The sequence below is a fragment of the Lygodium microphyllum genome, chromosome 22, assembly GCF_053477565.2.
Source record: "Lygodium microphyllum isolate KBCC chromosome 22, Lygodium_microphyllum_v1.1.10, whole genome shotgun sequence".
NCBI classification, from domain to species: Eukaryota; Viridiplantae; Streptophyta; class Polypodiopsida; order Schizaeales; family Lygodiaceae; genus Lygodium; species Lygodium microphyllum.
The window spans coordinates 102684169-102700676 of NC_141156.1; positions in this window are offsets into that span (position 1 = coordinate 102684169).

Sequence of the window (16508 nt, forward strand, 5' to 3'; positions counted from 1 at the left end):
CCTATATAAACCCCCCCAACATAAGTGAAAAGGGGAGGAGGGTCTCGATCTACTACTGCCCGTGAGAAAGAGAGACAAAGAGGGTGAGAGATAAAGAGAGAGAGAGGGAGGGAGGGAGAGAAAGGGAGAGGTGAGAAGAGAGAGAAAGAGAGATAAAGAAGAAGAAGAAGAAGAGAGAGAGAGAGAGAGAGGGAGAGAGACTCTTTCTCTTTCCCTCCTAAGAGAGTGGACACACGCATCTTTTTTCCCCAATACTGAACCCATACTCCTTGTTCCGCTTAGATTATCCGCCACAGAGTATTTTGCTCCCCAATTGGCCCCACTAATCGAGCACAAGGTACGGAAGTCTTGTGCAACTTGCGTCTAACGGAGACAAAGATCGAGAATGGCCCCCCAGCGGAAAATGACGCGTGCATATGGAAACCCCACAATGAGCAATGAAACCTCATGCAAGGGCATCACTGCCAATCCAACCGCGATATCGGTCATAAGTAATGTATTTCCAAATTAATAGGTGCTTGCGATTCACGCATAAGATGCATTAGACCCGCATGAGAATGGTTTTTTGAAAAGGATAAATTCATCACAAACATTTGAAAGGTAGAGTTTGCAAAGTGCTTTTATCAAGAGAAGCAAATCACATCTAGTTGCTATGTGACAAATTTGTACATAGCTTAAATAGCATATAAGACTCCAAGGTATTGTCATCTCTTCTTTTCTCAAAAATAATAGATAATTTTTACCACACTGAAAGTACGTTGAGCTTGCACGCTTGACAAATCACATGGTAAGTAATCTATCCTAGAGGAAATTCAATCTCGAAACTCTAGTGCATATTTAACACAAACAAAGATCATTAGGATCAAAACTGTGATGCCTTGAGATCTGATAGCGACTATGTTTACCAATCCAATTTAGGGTTGGATTATCGATCAATATAGGTCACCTATAGAACTTACGTCATGTATAGTGTTTGAACCCTTAACACATGTCTTAGCCAAAGGAAGGGAGTGTTAAGTAAATTCTACACATAATCACTCTTTGATCCCAAGGGGGAGAGCAAATACGCGATGGAAATATTATCACAACTATTCTTGCAATGTTTGAAAAAGGATACCATTGTTCTTTTGATTGATCAAATAACTTCATAAATGCTTTTGCATTGAATTGATTGTTAGGATGTGATTTGGATGATTATTCCGAGTGCTTGTGTTTGATGGTAAATGCATGGCAGGGGTCTGTGATGACAAGTTGCCATGGGAAATAGAAGAATGTTTTCTTGGTAGATGATATCAGGATGATTGCCTTGATTGTGCTTGATTCTTAATTGGATTAATTAAGGAAGGATATTTTGCACAGGTGGATCATCTCCAAGGTCACGCCGCATTTCAACCCGAGAGGCAATGCTTGATTCACGGGCCGAAGGTCAAGTGGTCAAAAGGGCAACCACGGAAGTTGTATCTCACTCCTAGGTCGCTTGGGGTCAGTGGAGCTCTGGACACCCCTTGCCTAGTCCGAAACGGAGTTGTAGACTGATGTGAGCCTAATGTCTAGGGAATTGGAAGATCCTATTCTAGATACTAGATGGAAATTATGGTGCCATGTGATTTGGACCGAGTACTTCTGTTGGACAGAAGGGATACATAATTTCTCTTCTATGGACAGGAGACAAAGATTAACGTGAAGATAAGTTAAGGAATTTATTTGAACTTGTTGTCAAAGAATTTCTTGCTCTGTATTTGTATTTGTGCCTTAAATTATGCGAATGAACCCTGTTCCCTAAAAGGCTTAATTAATGAAGCTGATTTTAAATGTCACACATAATTGTGGTAGGACCTAATTAGAAAACTAAAGCTATCAAGGGAAGAGGGTGGGTAGAACCCCAACGGTTCTGTCCTACAGTAGGGTGGTCCCAAAGAACTAGGAGGCTTCTCACAAGGTCGCACTATCTTTCGACCTTTAGGTATTGTTAGGATAGAATCTGATTCATGCTGTTTTAGGGGACTAGAATGGGACTATGCCCTATGGGCAAAGAGGTTGAGCAGCGCATCCCTCTCGTTTCCCATTCTCTTTGAACCAAGTCCAACATGGGTCTACTTTGGCTTGGGTATCTCTGGATAAAGTAGGATGTCCAAGACCTAACGCTAGAATGCCGTCAAGAGGCCTTGACTACTAACAACCCAGATTTCGGGTCGATCCTAGTGGGTTTGTGGCCGGGAATATTTCATTGCGAGGCGGACTTGAGCAACCCTATGTGACAAACCCTGTAACATTCCATGGGAGTTTCAAGTGGCATCGCTTAGGTTCGATGGACTGCTAAAAACGTGCCTGGTCAGTCGGGCATGTTACAGTTTGGTATCAAAGCAAAACTTCATAACGCTACATGATTAATTGATGTATAGTTCTTAGGCATATCCTAAACAGAATAATCTAAGTGGTATGGCTTGATTGTCATGCACCTTTTGCACTCAGGAATGCTGACATGCAAGAGAAGAATTCCTTCTCAAGTAAATTAAGGCACCTAAGTTTGATGGAGAAGGGATAGACATCATAGCATAGGCAGAGATATGAATTGAGTCAATGGATGATTATTTCTCTACTTCAAGAACCAATTTTTCCAATCAAGCAATGATAGCCAAACTTAACTTAGTTGACCAGGCTCGGATATAGTGGAAGTAATGGTGCAAAGATCAAGGTGTTTCTGAAGTTGTTGTCACTTGGGCTCAACTGAAAGATATTGTACGTGGACGATACCTTCACCAACCTACCAGACTTTGAGAATGAATTAATTCTTCAAGCTAAAGTAGCTAGAATTAACCTTAGAAGCCTACTACTCAAAGTCTGTAACCCTACTAAAATATGCACCACCTATGGATATTGCGCAGCAAGTATCCAAGTTTTTGCATGGTCTGAACACTCCTCTAAACCGCCGTCTTGAAGCAATGTGTCTAGCAAACTTGCAAGATGTGTTACTTTGAGCAAAGCCAATCGTCCAAGAACTTAATTCAAGTGATTGTGACAAAGGTGATTCCTGAGATCAAGACAAGAGATGCCACATGTATGGAGAGATAGGCCACATCCGTAGGAGATGTCCCTACCATCAATGCTTCCATTGCAATGAGCTAGGATACATCCAAGCAGACTGGCCTGACTTAAGTCCAAAAGACATTGAGCTTCCAAGGAAACAAAGCTACACAAGCGTAGTCTATGGATATGAAGAGGAATTAGATGAGGATGAAGACCTAGAACCTACTACACTTCTCCAAGATGATTAGAAATCCTAAAAGTTTTATTGACATGTAATACAAGTTATATTGGGAATAAACCTTACTCTTATAACTACAATTAACCCGAATAATATGAGTTGCACTACTTGAGTCATTACAAGTAGCACAGCGAACGCATGTTGGGTCCTAACCCACAGGCCTTAAGCACCACTAATGTTTGTCTTCTCCAATTTCTTTGGAGATGAGGACATCTCAAGTTCTCTAAGGGGAAGAGGATGTAACACCCTCACATAGCCCGCATGGGAACCACTCCCTCCCCAAAAAAATTAATTTTTTGAAATTTTTTTAATTACTCTTTCCCCCCTCTATCGTTGGCTGACAGGTGGTGAGGGGGGAAGAAAGGAAGAAGAAGCCACTGACGATGACTATGAGAGAGAATGACGACATGAAGAAGGCGATGTCGACGAGGCTAATAGGGAGTAACTTGACAATGTGGTAGTGGAAGATGGAGATGATGATGAAGTTGATGATGACATGGAAGATAACCACAATGGGGAGGAGCACATGCGTGCTACTTTATCCCCCACCCCAAGCACCTATATAAACCCCCCCCCATCAAAAGAGAAAAGGGGAGGAGGGCCTCGACTTGTTGTTGCCCATGAGAAAGAGAGAGAGAGAGAGAGGGTGAGAGAGAGAGAGAGAGAGAGAGAGAGAGAAAGAGAGGTTGTTGGGGGTAAAGGCGCCTCCGCCGTGCCGCCCCGTGTATTACTACACTGACAGTACCCGCCACTGCACACTGCAGGTGGCGGGCGCCCGTCACGTCACTTTATTCTTTATTCTTTTAGTGACAGCTTGAATAAAGGAAGGCCCGGTCACACATTGTGACTGTTGGAGTTCCCATTTCTTGTCTCTCTCTTTCTTGCTCTTGCTCTCCCGCCATAGCTCGCGTGCAAGCTTCGATCCTTCTCACCTTTCACCTGGTATCGAGCTATGGCGGGAGAGCAAGAGCAAGAAAGAGAGAGATAAGAAATGGGAACTCCAACAGTCACAATGTGTGACCGGGCCTTCCTTTATTCAAGCTGTCACTAAAAGAATAAAGAATAAAGTGACGTGACGGGCGCCCGCCACCTGCAGTGTGCAGTGGCGGGTACTGTCAGTGTAGTAATACACGGGGCGGCACGGCGGAGGCGCCTTTACCCCCAACAACCTCCCACTTAAAGGCGAATCTGCCCTAGTGAGAGAGAAAAGAAAAAGAAAAGACAGTACAAATGTACATAGGTACAAGGGATGAGGAAAGGTGACATCTCATCCAACGCCCATCAACCTCCTGAGGAAGGCAAAGCGCTCAGTAGTGAGGCTCTTCGTGAGCAAATCTGCAGGATTCTCGTCAGTGGAGATCTTGACAAGGTCAACAGACCTGTCCTCCACGACACCACGTATGAAGTGATACCTCACCTCAATGTGTTTCGTCTTCGCATGGAAGACCGGATTCTTAGCCAACTGAATGGCACTCATAGAATCCGAATGCAGTGTAGGTGTAGCATCAATCCCAAGGTCAGCAACTAGATGGCCTAACCATATGGCCTCCTTGCAAGCCTCAGTGGCTGCAACATACTCGGCCTCAGTGGTAGACAAAGCCGTACACTTCTGAACCCTGGACATCCAAGAGATAGCCCCTCCAGCATAGGTGAATACATAGCCAGAAGTGGACTTCCTACTATCTGCATGTCCTGCATAATCGGAGTCAGTGTACCCCACGACCCCTGTATCCTGGCTGCCATAGCAAATACACATATCTGTTGTGCCCTTCAGGTACCTCATGATACCCTTCACGGCATCCCAATGTCTGCTGCCAGGTGTAGCCATATAGCGTGCCACAACACCAACTGCATGTGCAATATCTGGACGAGTGGCTATCATGGCATACATCAAACTGCCCACGGCTGATGCATAAGGGATCTTGGCCATCTCGGCCCTCTGCTCATCTGTCTGCGGACAATCGGCCTGTGATACCTTCACATAAGAAGGTAATGGACAGCCAATAGGCTTTGCGTCCTGCATGCGGAAGCGCTCAAGGACTTTATGAATGTACTCCTGCTGTGAGAGATACAAAAGTCCCTGATGCCTATCGCGCTTAATGCGCATCCCAAGTATATGTGAGGCCTGTCCCAAATCCTTCATCTCAAAGCTCTTCTTCAGCTGAGATTTAAGAGCATCTAGCTCATCATGAGCTTTCCCTACTATCAGCATATCATCAACATAGAGTACCAAGATAAGCAAACTGCCATCACGGGCTTTCTTCGTGTAAAGACACGGATCCATAGCACTCCTGCTGTAGCCCTGTGACTGCATAAAGGCATCAAACTTATGATACCATTCCCTAGGTGCCTGCTTCAAGCCATACAAGCTCTTCTTCAACTTGCACACTAGGTGCTCCCTGCCAGGTTCTGCAAAGCCCTTAGGCTGATCCATATAGATCTCATCATGCAAGTCCCCATGTAGAAAAGCCGTCTTGACATCCATCTGATATAGATCTAAGTCAAGCTGTGCAACCAAAGCCAAGACTAAGCGCAGGGTGGTCATCTTAACCACAGGAGAGAAGACCTCATCAAAGTCCACACCATGTTCCTGCTTAAAACCCTTTGCTACCAATCTAGCCTTGTATGCCGGCTTGGGGTGTCCAGGGGTACTTTTCAGCTTGTACACCCACTTGCATGGCAAAGCCTTCTTGCCCTTAGGCAAGGCAACCAAATCCCAAGTCTCATTCTTATGCAGGGAGTCTATCTCAGACTGCATAGCCCTCTCCCAGGAGTGACTGTCACCCCTGCGCATAGCCTCATCATAAGTGAAAGGCTCTCCTGCATCTGTAACCAAAACATAATGCATAGAGGGCTGAAATCTGTCAGGTGGACGTCTATCTCTAGCAGACCGTCTCACCACAGGCTCTGCTGCCTGTCTAACACCCTCGCCCTGTGGAGAAACTGCTGCAGGCTGTACTACTGGCTGTGCTGGAGCTCTAGGCTCCTCCTGAAAGATCACTCTGCGGATCTCAACCACCTTCTCAGGCTGCCTATGCATCTTGTCTTCATGGAAGACGACATCATGGCTGCGTACTATTTTCCGCGCCTGCGGATCCCATAGGCGATAGCCCATCTCTCCTGACTCACCATAGCCAAGGAATATGCATTTAATGCTCTTTGGATCCAATTTACTCCTCTTGTCCTTGGGCACATGGCAGAATGCCTCACATCCAAAGACACGGAGATGCGCATAAGAGGGTGGCTTACCAGCCCAAACTTCCTCTGCAACCTGGAAATCCAATCCACTGGAAGGCGATCGGTTTATGACATGCACTGCCGTACTAACTGCCTCAGCCCAAAAACTCGGGGGTAGGCTTGCATGGCTAAGCATAGAGCGCACACGCTCCTGAATAGTCCTGTTCATGCGCTCAGCCAAACCATTCTGGGGTGGGGTGTAAGGGGCGGTCAACTGACGCTTAATACCCCTGTCATCACAAAACTGCTCAAAAGCATGCGAGACATATTCTCCCCCATTATCTGTCCTAAGGCATTTCAGCCTATACCCAGTCTGGTTCTCAACAAGAGCAAGCCATCTCTGAAAAACTGCCAAGACATCGGACTTCTGCTTTATGGGATAAGCCCACACTTTCCTAGAAAAATCATCAATGAAGGTAACGAAGTACTTCGCGCCACCCATAGACATGCAAGGCATAGGCCCACAAACATCGGAATGCACCAATGCCAAGGGCTCACTCATGCGTGGCCTACCCGATTTCTTATGCGTAGACCTATTCTGCTTACCATAAAGACAATGATCACACGAGTCAAAACATGCATAATCCAAAGGCGGAAGATACTGCAAACCAGATAACATTTTCATTCCTTTCAAAGACATATGCCCCAAACGGGCATGCCAAAGTGATACATGTGGGATAGAGCCCACTGCCAAAACATGGTCTACAGAAGACCCAGATACAACAAGAGGATAGAGGCTGCCATCCTTGGCGCCTCTAGCAAGCACAAGTCTGCCTTTGGTAATCTTCCAGGCAGAATCCCCAAAACAGACATGAAATCCTGCATCATCCAACTGTCCTGCAGACATAAGACTACGCGTAAGCGCAGGTACATGACGTACATCCCTGAGCAAAAAGGAACTGCCAGTGGAAAATTGCAACTGAATATCTCCACAGCCCACAATATCAAGAGACCTGTCATCTCCAAGTCTGACTGATCCAGATACAGTACGGTAAGAGTGAAACCACTCACGGTAAGGCGTCACATGGAAGGACGCACCTGAATCCAATAACCAGCACTGTGCATACATACTAGGTGTCTCAGTCAAGTGTGAAGCATCAGAAGAACTAGCTGCAAGTATAAACTCATCACCACCATCGGACTCTTCAGTCTGCGTGACATTAATTTCCTCAATCTTGACGTTGGACTTCACAGGTACTATGCTGCGATCAGAGGACTTCTCCTGCACTTTATCTTTCCCCTTATCCTTGCGCTTCTCATTGCGCAACTCATGACACTGTGGTCTAATATGGCCCTTTTTCCCACAATGATGACAAGTGAGATTTGCATTGCGTCCACGCGACTTACTACGCGACTTGCCACCACGAGATTTAGACCGACCCTTCTGCGAGTCACGGCCTCGGCCATTACCACGGTCATACCTGTCATTCCTGCCTCTAACTGTCAAAGCATGACTACCACGAGAGGCATCCAAGTTTTTGCGATTCACCTCTTCCTGAAGAAGAGCACTCTCAACATCTGCCAATTTTAGAGTAGCACTAGAGGCACAAAGAGCAGTGCGGAATACATCCCATGACTCATTCAGAGTTCCAAGCAAGAAAAGAGGAGTTACTTCCTCTCCAAAGGTGATATCCTGCGAAGTCAGGTTCTTCAGTATAGCATGGAACTGGCTCAAGTGAGCAGACATAGTTGCATTATCCTTCATGCGCAGATCCATAAGCTGCTTCAACCAGTACATCTGACTCGCCGGACTTTTCTTATCATAAAGATTCTTGATCTTATTCCATAGATCCCATGCACTCTGTGCTTCCTCAAATACATTATAATGTACCTGTTCAGTGAGAGACAATACAATCGTGGACTTGCATAGCTCATCAAGTTCAAGCCAGTCGTCAATGTCCATAGTTTCAGGCTGCTCCCCACTCAACCGAAGTGGCTTAATCTGAGATTTCTGCACCAAAACCTGCCATATTTGACTCTTCCAGTAAGAGTAGTTGGTACCATCCAACTTTGTAATGTTAAAGATGGCACTATCATGCGAAGATGACGCCATTATACAGGCTGGAAATGCCCAAACAGTCCAAAACTGCTTGCTGTTTTACTGCAGAAACTGCCCAAAAATGACCAAAACGGGGTCCAAAGGGTGAGCAAAGTGTGCCAAAAGTTGCTGCCCACTTAGTACTAGGTGCGGTACACCAAATCAGGATATTTCAGCATGAAAAGTACACCTCAGTCCACCAATAACTGCTTGCTGTAATAAATTGCAGGTATGCAGTCTAGAGAGCAAACTGTCCCAAAATAGGATCCAATGTCAAGCAAACAATGCTAGGTCCAAAGCCGGCATGAAACGGACATAAGCAAGGCCAATGACAGTGAAAAGAACATGAGCTCAACACCAAGCATGTCAAAATAACATCTGCCAGTGAAAGGCACACCCCCAGACACTCTAGGCAAAGTGTTCCTGTAACTGCCAAAACCTGACACAAATAGGTATCTGCTCAAAGAGAAAGATCCAAATATGAGACTCAGCTCATAAGCATCCTGTGAACCAAGAGTACATCAATGCATATCCATAAAGATCGGAGTATGATCCCAAAGTCTCAATGTGTATGTAGCTGCTCAAGACATAAACTGCTTCAAATACATGTAAGTGCTCCAATAGCATGCAACTGTCAAAGGTCAAGAAAGCATGTAAAATGCTCCCACTGGCACAAAAGGCGTACAAAGCGAGCTCAGAAGCTCAAACAACCCAAGAGAAAGCACCAGTGATAAGTGACCCTGTCAATGCATCAAGCGCATCCAAGAGAGCATGACATACATGAAGCACCGGTCATATTAACCATGAAGCAATACATAAGCCCAAATAAGCTCTCGGTCAACTCAATGACATCCAAATAGCAACCAAGATCAGTGATCAAGTAAGCCGGGAATGCTCAAATACATCCAAATCCAAGCTCCAAATGTCGGTATGGCATACACGAACCAAATAGCATATGTCACGAACCAAAGCATGTAATGCAAAAGCCTAACTGTCAAGCAGAGACATGAGGCATAGGCGGTCCACGAGCATGCCGAGTCGGTCCAAATGCCAGTGAAGACGGAGCTAATGCGAAGCTCAAAAGCATCCCATAATCTCATACATATGCTCCAAGTCGTCCCCAAATGTCAGAGATATCATGCCAAAGCTCAAAGCATACATCCGGTATCGGTAGGTAAGTGCCAAAGCATGTAAAGTACCTTCAGCCCACTGTTATTCCAGCATGTATTTACTATTCTAAACAGTAGATTTCAGCCCCAAATTCAAGCCAAAATCATGGTCAAACCAAATGCATACATCCCCAATACATCCGGGTAGGAAGTAGACCGCATACGGGCATCAAACAAGGTAACCGGAGTAGAGTATAAGCATTAAATGCCAATGCCAAGTGTGGCTGCCCTGTTTCCAGCACTGTATAACAGTAAATAACAGTCCCAAATCAGCCAATATTTCAAGCCAAAATCATGGCATAATCATGTGCATACATTCCCAAGGCACTAGGCATCATGTAGACCGCATACGGGCATCAAATAGCACAACCGGAATGGAGTATAAGCAACAAATGCTAATGCCAATGGTGCTGCCCTGTTTTCAGCCTGTTATGACAGTTTATGACAGTCCCAAATCTGAAGAAATCAGCTCCGAAAGATCAAGACCAATACCCAAAGCTTGAATGACATCAAACATGAAGTCTATAGCCCTCTTGATCAAGGTAGAGAGCAAGAAGCAATGGCCAAGTGTGGAGCTGAAGTAGATGAGTGCTCACAGCCTGGAAAAAATGATGCAATCTGCCCTGTTGGTGCTGAACTTGCTGTTGCTCCACATGGGCTGAAAAGGGGGTAATGGGGGGCTCAATGATGGCCCAAGGTAGGCACATACCAAGCCATGAAGGCCCAATGCAAAGGGGAGGGAAGATATGAGCTATGGAGCTCAAGAAGAGTGGCTGCCCTTTGTTCCTGCCCTGTTTCAATCTGAGAATACACTCAAATGCCTGCAAATGCTGAAGCAATACCTCAAGGGCAAGGCCCTGATGAAGCTCAAGAAGGCTAGGATGGAGCTCGGGAAGCCGGGGAGAGTCGGGAGCTCAAGAGGTCGGCTATGGCTGCCGGGATGGAGACCCAATGCGTGAAGCGAGTCGATGCGAAGGTCGGGAAGCACCGAGTCGAGCTCGAGCAAGAGAATGCCAAGCTCTGATACCAGGTGAAAGGTGAGAAGGATCGAAGCTTGCACGCGAGCTATGGCGGGAGAGCAAGAGCAAGAAAGAGAGAGACAAGAAATGGGAACTCCAACAGTCACAATGTGTGACCGGGCCTTCCTTTATTCAAGCTGTCACTAAAAGAATAAAGAATAAAGTGACGTGACGGGCGCCCGCCACCTGCAGTGTGCAGTGGCGGGTACTGTCAGTGTAGTAATACACGGGGCGGCACGGCGGAGGCGCCTTTACCCCCAACAAGAGAGAGGGAGGGAGGGAGACTCTTTCTCTTCCCCTCCTAAGAGGGTGGCCACACACATATTTTTTCCCCATTGCTACGAACCCATACCCCTTGTTCCGCTTGGATTATCCGCAAAGTATTTCGCTCCCCAATTGGCCCCACTAATCGAGCACAATACTGCTCGGTACCCTAGTTTTGTGCTTATTCAAGTGTTGGGTGAGAGCCGGTCATTTTTGGTTTCGTTGGCGGGACCGGGCTAGCCATGGATTTTCCAAAGTGAAGTGCAGGTGTTGAAGATATTTGAGGCGGGTCTTGTAGATTGAGCCAAGGTGGAGCCTTCTTCATCATGGATTGAAAGATTGTGCATTGGAAGAAGAAGATGATGATGATGATGATGATGGGGGAAGATGGGCGTGTCTCACAGCAGGAGTGTTTGGTGACTCGCTGAGATATGATTAATCCATGAAATTTTCCATCGAAGGCGAGTTTAGTCCGGTTGATCTATGTTGGCCATCTCTGGTTGTTTCTAACTTTCTATCTCCTAAGTCCACAAGAGGAATGGGTAGTCGAGTGAGCACGTAACTACCAGAGAAGAACAAGAACAAGAACAAGACCGAGAAGGAGGAGGAGGAGACTGAGAAGAAGAAGAAGGCTCACACCGAAAAGCCTCTTTTCTCTCTCGATCTCCACCAATTCCTTCTACACCCCCGTGACACATCTAGCATCCTCACGACCTCATCTACATGGTGGCCTACAAATCAATTCTAGGAATCTTCAAAGGTCCTTGATGTTAACAAAGTCTGTAGTAGAATGGATAAGAAAGAAGATGGCGAGGGTATGGTGGGAGACGAGTTCTTAGAGGCATGCACAACGATGAGAAGAGGAAAAATAGGAGATAAGGTTTTGAAAAAAAAGAAAACGAAAAGAAAAAAAACCCTAAGGTTTGAACCAAGAAAAAGAGGAACTAGTTTATATGCACATGCACTTTGAGCCTTCTTAGTGCTATTTCCTTTTCTTTAATTATGCCAAGCTCGAAGTCACGCGGGTGGGAGAACATCAAAGATAAATCTTAAGAGTGGAAGTGCTCTTCAAGGTGATCACTTGTGGGTTCTACACCTTTTTGGTGTTGAAGTGGTGCAATTTCCCTATTTTTCCCTCATGCATATGTTCATTCCAACAACAAAGTTGCATGGTATTTCTTCCTTATCTTGTTTATTGAAGTAAATTGTGTGAAGTGGGAAAAAGAGGTCAAAGATATGAGATAGCAGTTGTTGAAGAGGTGGACAAATGATCCACAGGAGTGTGAAGAATGACAAAAAGGATATGATGTTTTTCTTGAAGCTTACAAAGGAAGTGTATCATGGTTCTTTGGTTCACGGGAGCTCACCAATTTAAGTGTGGGAGGAATGATAGCCTCCAATTTCTACATCAAAATGGCTAAAAGCATGTGGCTCTACATTGACAAATTATTCATTTTATCAAAAATGTTTGTGCTATGTGCACATTCATTGTACCTCATTGATACATTTTTATGGTGTGTTGTAAATGCTTGGCTTGGAGCTATAAAAGCCATTGCATATGTTCTTTTATTTTACAACCTTAGGAATCTTGCCTAGAATACATGCAACACATAAGGCTCCTACCTTAGTCTTTATGTATGCTCAAATGTATTTGATTTAATAAAGGTTCAAAAGGGCGCAGTTGGGATTCTTGGGGAAAAAGTGGTTGAGGAGGTTGGAGCACGACAGATTGTGGTGTCTCTATAACTTCCCTCTTCCCTCTTTTCCAAACTCTCTTTTTGTCCATCCTTCTTCTTGCTCTACCTGTGTGCTGCAACTATGAATTCTTAGTGTGTGAGCTTGAAATAGGAGCCTCCTGATCTTGTTTCTTGATCAATGAGGGTGTGTCTTGGATCTTTTCTATGTGTGTTCATGGCAAGAGAGGTGTATTTGTAGGTTTCATGGTGAGGAGCAAAGCTCCAAGCATATACTTTGCTGCTCGATACCCTGGTTTTGTGCTTGTTCGAGTGCGATCATTTTTTCTTATGAAATAGACATCATACATAGGATAGGCATTAGGATATGGTAGGGAGAGAGTTGTCTTTCCAGGATGATCACATTAAAGATTAAAGGAAGGGAGGGACAAGTCAAAGAATAAAGGCAATGCTAGTGTGGACACAAGGAGAGTCACTACTCTACAATGCCAAGTATATGAGACATCTTCGAGTAAGTGGAGTTAATGAAATGGATATAACAATTAGTGGACCATGAGAATTTGAGTTAATGTGACAAGATACTAACATGGTTACTTCTTGAGTCAACATCCCAAGAACTTGTTAGTGAAGGCAATAAAAGTGGCTATATGCCCAGTTTTCCAATTCCGATAACTTTTTTTTTTTTTTTGGTTTGAGATGGTAATCTCATCAGTGCTACCAACACGAGCAAAGGAGGGAAAATATTTGATAATGGCGGGACCTCATAGGCAAAAACATGTAAGAGAGGGAAGTCGTATAGGGAAGGTGGAAAAGTAGCTAACATTTTAGCTTAATAAAAAATATTATGTAAGAGAGGGTGCTAGTTGATAGAGGAAGGGGGGGTGTTCTTTTATGTGTTATGGTTCTAATGGTTAGGAAATTATTTTTTTAATCATAATTAAAAGAAAAATATTGCATGATGTCATGTGGAATTGAAGGGTCGTGAGGAAGAAAGGGGCACCATCATAGTGGAAGATGAAGAGAGGGAGAAGGGGAAAAGGCTAAGTGGAAGAGGATTAGGAAAGGGAGAGGAAGTCAAAAGGCCATCAATTTGGAGGAGAGGGAGAGAGGGAATTTGCAAAAGAGGAAGGATTCGTGAGGAAAAAAAAGGGACGCCATCCTATAATGGGAGAGAGAGAGAGAGCAAAGGAAAGGAAGAAGAGGGCACCATTATCCTGGGAGGCGCCATCAATTGGAGAAGGAAAGAGAATGAAGAGGCTTTTGGAAGCCATCCAAGCAAGGAGATTTGAAGAAACAATTGTAGTTGGAGAAGGCAAGAAGAGAAAATTGAAGCCCATGCCTCTCCCATAGCCATCGCCATATCTGCTCCTCCCACCTCCATTTTGGAGCTTCAATGCACCCCCTCCTTCTGAAGTGATAGGGTAGGAGAAATCGTTGTTGCCTTCCAATCGCTCTACTTTGTTCCTGATTCCATGGACAGATGTTGGAGATATTGCATTACTCTCCTCTCCTTTCTTAGTCATCAACATAAAACCATGGAGGCTAAGCTCTTAAGCTTGAAATTAATCAAGATTAAGTCTTAAAAGAGTTACAAGTGGCTATTCCCATGGCAACAATGCAATTGGCCAATGGATCTCTCGAGAAAGGGGAAATGATGAGCTCACTGTTGGAAAAAACTGGATAGACTTCCCTTGGCTAAACTGTAAAGGACACAGCTTCCAAAGACATAATTATGATTCTCGTCCTTCACGTAAGTGCTTTAACTCGTTTAACAGAAAAAAGTAATTCCGCATAAATATTTCTTTGGTTTATAATTTTTATAAAATATCTTTGAACCTAAATTTTAAAATTTGGATAGTTTTTTTATTTTATATTTTAAAAATAAAACTGTTAAAATGCTTTAAAATGGCTTTCAAATGGTATAGATAATTTTTTCTAAAATGTTTGGTTAAACAATTATGAGATATGTGATATTTTTTTGATGAAGTGCATATTGTTGGAAGTACTTTGAATGTTTTCTAGAATTTTTTGGAAGATATTTTCTATGTCTTAAAAATCAAAAATAGGTATTTTGGATGAAACTTATAGTATTTGTTTATAAAAAGTATGTTTTTAATTCAATAAAAATTAGAATCTTCTATAGAAAATCTAAGAATGTAGTTTTTGATGTTTTATGAAATGTTCTTGGGGTTATATAAAAATAAAATTTATTCAATATTATTACTCTGAATATTATTAATATAAAATATGATGTGTCTAACTTTATGCAAATTAAAAATGTGGACAATGTATTAAGTTATACCAATATGGGACAAAGGAAATGCTTTTAAAAGAAAATTGGAGTCTATGGGTTTGAGGAATGTTAGTTGATTTGATAATTAAAGGAATTAAATAGAAAAATTGGATTTATGCTTTGAAGTTAATTCCCAAAGGGATTAAAATCATAGGGTTAGTATTTAAGTGTTCAGTATAGAAATAGAGACGAAGTGTGAGAATATGCAAGTTTATTGAGTTCTCAATATTAGATCAATTGGACTACTATGAATGAGTGTCATAAATATTGAGGAAGGCTAAGATAAATCATAGAAATTAGTTATCAATATCACCTATTCAGTGCAACAACTCCTAGGAGTTGGCTTGAGAACCTGATTGTCTTGGTCTTTGACTGGTCAATTTTGAGCTATAAAATCTTCGTGGAAAGTTATTTGCAGTTGGTCGATAGATTGATGTAATAATGGACCCTAATAGACAAAAATTACCATAACTTTTCAAGGGGTAGTCCAAATGAGGCATGCCATACATCAACAGGAAGCTCTCAAAGAGTACTTTCACTAATGTAAGTGGAAATTTGCTAAAAATAGGATAGAATAAAATATTCTCTAAGATAGATAGCTTCTTGGATGTTGTTTTGCAACACATGTGGCTCGATTGGAACTATGGTTCAATCACTAAAGTATCTCAAAGATAACAAAATCATCCAAGATAGATTCATACCTCCAAGAAGATTCTTCAATTGGTAATCCTCTCCACTTAATCAAATACTCAATGATAGACCTAGAACAAAGCATCTTGTCATATTGTACTATGATCTCCTCAAGGATATCTTGTATAAGACCTTCTTCATCAATGGAAGGTAGCTCTTCCACTGTGTCAATGTGAGTACCAACAAATAATTATTTGACCAGAATCTTAGTAGAAGAGGGAAGTTCCAATCTGTAGACCAAGTCTCCTATACACTTGAGAATCCTATATGGCCCATAAAATCTTTGAGGAAGCTTATCACTAGAGCAATATTTCAAAGAGGAATAGCGAGACTTAGACACCTTTAAAAAATCCAATTCTTCCTCCTAGAACTCCATAGAACAACTCTTCTCATCACCATATTTCTTCATCTACTCTTGAGCTTTCCTCATATTTGCTTTACACTGATGTGAAGAAGGTTTGCATCAGCTCCAACTCCTCTTTTCCATGAAGGTTAATCTTCTCATTGAAAAAAAATATGGGAAGGGGCACTTTATAGCCATACAAGGCTTCAAAGGGAGAACATCCAATATTGTCATTGGTAGAATTAAAAAGGTAGACTCAGTCCCCCACACATGCTATATATCATGATATAAGTATCTAAGGTAGGTCTTCAACCACTTGTTGAGCCTTTTTGTTATGCCATTAGTTGGCGGATAATAGGCTATAGAGAGAGCCAATTGAGTACCCATGGAGCTTAATGCCAAATGCCAAAAGTTACACATGGACTTAGAGTCCCTCTCATGCACAATCACTTGCGGCAATCCATGAAACATAAAGATGTGCTCCTCCATGAACTGG